This window comes from Artemia sp. Qi Xiang Cuo, chromosome 4, assembly GCF_049724085.1.
Source record: "Artemia sp. Qi Xiang Cuo chromosome 4, ASM4972408v1, whole genome shotgun sequence".
In the NCBI taxonomy this organism is placed as follows: Eukaryota; Metazoa; Arthropoda; class Branchiopoda; order Anostraca; family Artemiidae; genus Artemia; species Artemia sp. Qi Xiang Cuo.
The window spans coordinates 55,082,828-55,088,827 of record NC_142797.1 but is presented as its reverse complement, the minus strand read 5'-3'; the positions used below and the strand labels follow the sequence as shown (position 1 = coordinate 55,088,827).

Genomic DNA, 6,000 nt, shown 5'->3' with positions numbered 1-6,000 from the left:
TATGGGCTTTTCCACGCTTTATTTTTCTGTTTGCTGAGTTTTAACTGCTTTTTATGTGATTTGATGATTTATAATATTTTTCCCTTAATAAAACTTGTATGTAAAATAACGATTGTTTGTTTTACAAATCGATTTGAGAAGCTCACGTTAGAAAATTAGTATAATGTAGCAAACAGGAGAATCTAATTAGCAAAATTTAATGGCTTTGGGATACTTGCGCACTCTTGAGGGGAAAGGATTGGAAATATGCAATCAATAGCTTGTCACGCAGAATCCATTTCCCGAATCATACTAACATCAATTGCCTCTTGAAGCAGCTGGTTAAGGCTCTGGTCTGGCCATTGGGGAAATCTCTGGTCTTGCATTCGATTCCTAAGGGGTCAAAAATCTCGAAGAAAAAAAAAACCTTGAAAGAAAATGAAATCTTTAAGAAAAAATCTCGCAAACTATTATGTAACATCCCATCTGTGCTCCGTCATTATGTATCAGTCACGTGTATGCCGCCATTACAAAACATTCGCGTGTGCGCCGCCATTACGTAACACCCACGTGTGTGACGTCCTCATTTACATATAGGGTTTCCCCATGGGGCCATGAACTCTAGCAAGTGACGGGAGATTACGTCAAGCTCAATAAAGTTAACAAGTCACGCATGATTATTTCATTCTCAACCTAGGTAAGCATTACCTATTACGCATAAAAAAAGAAAAAATAGGTGTATTATATCACGTGACATAAAGGTGTACTATACCATTACATAGCAAACAAGTGCACTATAGTATTGCAAAAGACCCAGATATGTGTAATAACGTCTTGAGGTGTTAGTAGCTCCAATAGTACACTCCCTATTTGTCAATTTAAAATAATTATGTCCCCACTACCAACTTATATAAGTTACAGCCCTTGCCCCAGGGCTGAGAGGATTTCTCAATCCCTGAGTTACTTTTATTTGAATACCAGACTATATTGAAAAAATTAGATATATTAAAATTTTGATCGGGTGCATTTGTGGAAAAGGGCGTTCGGGGGGGGGGGCTGGTTACCCTCCGATCAATTTTGACTCTTAAAAAGGGCATTTGATTTTCGATTTCAATTCTGATTTTCGAAAGAAATTTCGATTTTCAATCAAAGGAGCTCCCTCTAAAATGTACGTGACCACTCTTTCCATAAAAACCTTATATGTTAACAATGGGCAACAAACATAACTTATAGCCCTTACCCCGAGGGCGGGGGAGGGGGAATAATCAAACCCTGAACTACAGCTATTTGACCTTCGGACTATTTCGAACAAAATGGTTATGCTGAAATTTTGATCGGAAGCATTTCGGAGAAAAGGGGTGGGGGGGGGGCTGGTCGCCATCCGATTTATTTTGACTCTTAAAAAGCGAATTATAACTTTTTATTTCAAATCGAATGAACCTTCTCCGAAGTTTATACGATCACCCCTTCCACAGAAGCCTTACGTGTTAACAATGGGAAAAGGTATAACTTCCCTGAGGGCTGGGGGGGAGTTATCAATCCCCAAACCATAGTTGTTTGACCTTCAGACTATTTCGAACAAAATGGCTATCTCAAAATGTTTTTCGGTAGTATTTTAGGGAAAAGGGTGGGGGGGGGGGGTGGTTGCCCTCTGATTATTTTGAAGAGCCTTCTTCGAAATTTATACGACCGTCCCCTCCATTAAAACCTTATATTTTAACAATGTGCCGCTTGCATAGCTTACAGTCTTTGCCTTTGGTGTTGTGGGGGGTTTTAACACCACAGTAGACATAATTATTTGACCTTTTGACTGTTTTGAACAAAATGGTTATCTCAAAATTTTGATTGGATACATTTGGAGGAAGAGGATTCGGGGGACGGGAGGGGGGTAGGGAGCTAGTTGCCCTCCGATCACTTTTGACTGTTAAAAGGGAACTAGAACTTTCGATTTCCAATCAAATGTGTATCCTTCAAACCCCTATGCCTTCCCAAGGCCAGACCATAATTTGTACTTTAATGAAAAAAATACAAATGGATATGCATTGTCAGTTTAATGTGCATATGCTCATGTTTATTCCTTAAAATGTTAATACTATTTGATTTATTGAAGTTATAAAAGGGAAAACATTAAAAAAAAAAAAAAAATAGTGAAGTGCAAATTATGTTCTGGCCTCGGGAAGGCATAGCGGGTTTTGATCCCTACTCATGTTAATATCTGCTCATTTTGAGTTTGGCTTGGTTGTTTATTGTAATTTCTGTTCGTCTTGGGGTTCATTTATTCATCGATGCTGATTTGTGGTAGTTTTACGCTTTGTAAAGTATCTGATTTTTTTTTTTTTTTTTAATTTTTGGTTTAATTGAGTTCCCTACTTTTCTTTGAAAAACTTATTTTGTGGAAATTTTTTTAAATTAATTTCTGCTCGTTTTATATTGATATTAAATAAAAAAAAACAAGTTTTTTTTAACTGAAAGTAAGGAGCGACATTAAAACTTAAAACGAACAGAAATGAAAGGGGGTGTCCCCTCCTCAACGCCTCATTCTTTGCGCTAAAGTTTTTTGTTGTTTTAAAAATTCGAGCTGTGAAAAAAAAGTCAAACTCTAGCGTAAAGAGCGAGGCGTTGAGGCAACAACACTTTATGGTTGTTAGATATTTGATTTTAGTACTTATAATTTTGTCTTTTATTTAATTTTATTTATCTTTTAATTTTTTGGCTGTTTCTTTCTTTAATTGGTTTTGTTCACTTTCCGCGTTTTGTTTTGCTTTTTTTCTTCGGCATTTTCTTTGTTTGTGATATTTTATTCGCGATGACGAAGAGAGGCGATTGTTCTCTCGAGATATTCGCTTTGTGTGTTTCTTCAGTATTTTCGTTTGGCCTTTAAAAACCCCATTTTTGATCATTCTCTTTCTTTATGTTGTAATAGCAGTAGTAGCATTAGTAGCAGTATGCACATAGCACTTTTTTCAACATCCTCTTCAAAACACGATAAAATCTTTAACTTAATACCATCAACCAGTCCTAAAGCATTGCTGATACGTCCTATTGACACAGTGCGTTTGGTTTTTATTTCAATACAGTTACAATATTGCCCAAAATTTTCGCCTTAATACCCTTAGGCTTATGAGTAGTAGTAGTAGTAGTAGCACCGGTAGTTATAGTAGTTGCAGTAGAGTTAATAGCAGTAGGCATAGCTTTAGTAGCAGTAGTAGTAGCAGTAATAGTAATAATAGCAGTAGCTTTAGGAATAGAAGCAGCAGTATTATGATGCAAATTATTTGGTTAGTTCATTATCCCCCACAATAAACGTTGTAAGTTTTAATTTCACACACGAAACTGTTCTTAAGATATTGCTGATATGCCCTTTTGTTAACCTGCCTACGGATGGCAGGTGGTCATCCGTACAACAGGAATTTTCAGAAATATTCTATGAAATTTAACCTTCATACCCTTCGGTGTGGTTTTAATAGTAATCACAGTAGTAGTATAACTACTCAACTTAGTACAATTAGCCATTGCTATGATATTGTCGCTTTGCTCTTTTGATAACCTGTATATTCATATAATTCTTGAAATTTTCATCTTAATGGTATTAACCGCACAAGTAGTTGCGATAGAAGTAGTAATTGGAGCAATAGTAACAGTAGAAGCAGAACTAGTAAATGTTGCAGTGGCAATAGTTTTAGTAGAAGTGTGCACATACTGCCTTTTGGTTAATTGATCTTCCCCTTTAAGCATTCTCTTAGAGTTCCAACTTAATACACAAATCAACTCTTGAGATGCACTATTTTGACAATCTGAATGCACATAGTGTCTTTTATTCGAATTTGCCATCAATATTCTCTCAAATTTTACCTCCATAGACTTACCATTAAATGTGCTAATATCACAGTAGTTTCGGTGGTAGTTAAAGTATTTGCAGCCTTCGTGTTGTATTAGTAGTAGTAGTAGCAGCAGTATTACTAGCTGTAGTAGCATGTGGATATTGTCTTTTGCTCAATTGAGAATCGCTTTCATGATACCCCCAAAGTTTCACCTTGACACGTTAAGCCGCTCCAAAAATATTGTTGATGTGCGCTTTTGACACCCTTTACACGCCCTTTTCACCTTAATACGCTAGGCCTTACAAGTTGTTGCAATTGAAGTAGTAGTTAGAGTAGATTAGTAGCAGTATTAGCATAAGGAAAAGCAGCAATGGTATTAGTGTTTTTTTATTATTTCAAAAATAGACTTTAATATTAAACTATACAAAATCACCCTCCTACTCATATTCCCAACTCTTCTTCTTTTCTTTCCCCTATCCAGCGTTCTTTGGTCTACACTGAAACATCCTGGATGATGGGAAAACTCCCTTTCTGGTTTCCTCTTCTCTTCGCCCTCTTGATGATGGGTTGGTGATGCCTCATGCAATGGCCAGAATCCAACCGGGTCTTGCTTTTTCCTCTCGTACTCCTGAAAATAAAAAATCAATCTCATTTCATTCGCCTTTTTTTTTACTCTAAGACTGCCTGCTTAATTGCAATCTAATTCATCACTATTTCACTGCCATTTCCTTTACTTTACTACCTACCTGCATTACCTCTTACTCTACATTCCATAACTTTATATCTTTCTAATTCCTCCAATACCTAATTTTTCTTCTCCTAATACAATTTATCTACTTTTTTTTTTTTTTTTTTTTTTTTTTTTTTTTTTTTTTTTTTTTTTAGCATTAGTGTTAGTAGTGACATGCATATATTACATTTTTGTCAATTGATCTTCCCCTTTAGGTATTCTCCAAAAGTTTCAACTTAATACCCAAATCAATTCTTGAGACATGCCCTTTTGATAATCTGCATGCGTAGAGTGTGTTTTAATTTAGCTCAAGTTCCCCCTCAATATTCTGTCAAATTTTCACCTTCATACGCATAACCTTCATTGTAGTAGTATCATAGTAGTAGTGGAAGCAGTAAGAAAGTCGTAGCAGTAATAGTGCATAGTTATTAGTAGTAACAGTAGTAGCTGCAGTATTAAAAGCAGTAGTAACAGGTACATTTTGTCTTTTGTTCAACTGAACCTCTCACTCATGATGCCCCTGAAGCTTCTTCTTGATATGATAAGCCGTTCCAAAAATATTGCTGACACGTCCGTATCAGTAAACTCTATGCACATAGTATGTTTTGGTTTAGATCAGCTTTCTCATCAACGTTTCCTCATATATATTTTTTTCAATATCCTCAGCCTTAGTAGAACTTGCTACAAAAGTAGAAGTCTTAATGATAGTAGCGGTAGTCGTAATAGTACTTGTGGTAGCAGTAGAAGCAGTAATAGTTGTAGTATTAGTAGCGTGCAAATATTGCCTTATTGATCAATTTATCATCTCCCTTATTATTTCCTGAAAATTACAAATTTCATATACTCAGTCATTCCTGAGTTACACCTTTTGACAACCCATATGACCATAACATGTTATGATTTAGTTCAACACTCCCCTCAACATTCCGTGAAAGACTCATCTTAATGCCGTTCGTATTTTGGGAAAGTAGAAGTCAAACATGCATACCTATACTTAATAACATATACTATATGTAAACAATCAACAATTTGTTGAATTTGCAGCCCTTGCCCTGCGGCCCCGGGGGGGGGGGGGGCGACATCCCCAAACGCACAATTACTGAATCTTTCAGCAATGCTGAAAAAAATTGCTGTCTGAAAACTTTGCTTGGATGTTTGTTTTGGAAAATGATGGGCGTGAGGGGGGGGAGGGAGGGGCTGGATTTCTCTCAAATCACTTTGACTCTTAAAAATGGCACTATTACTTACAATTTAAAATCAAATGAGACCCATCTGAATCTAAAAAAGCAACCGCTCCTTAAAAACCTCATATGCCCCCAGGGCATCTGGCCTTGCCCCAGCCCCCACCCCTGCCCCAGGGCTCTTAAACCCTTGCCCCAGGGCTCTAGGGGGTTGTGCCAACCCTTGATGCATTGTTATAAGTTCATTGGACTATTTTAAACAAAATTTCCATCGCACAGTTTCAATCAG

General features: G+C 36.7%; 1 protein-coding gene across 1 annotated transcript in view; it reads left to right on the top strand.

The window, feature by feature from the left end:
• The first annotated feature begins 4,944 nt into the window (after positions 1-4,944).
• Positions 4,945-6,000, top strand: part of LOC148953253 (solute carrier family 25 member 44-like) — a 50,953-nt gene continuing 49,897 nt past the window's right edge. Inside the window, exon 1 of the mRNA XM_089087589.1 lies at positions 4,945-5,004. The gene's annotated coding sequence lies outside the window, so the exon portion shown is untranslated. The remainder of the gene's footprint in view (positions 5,005-6,000) is intronic.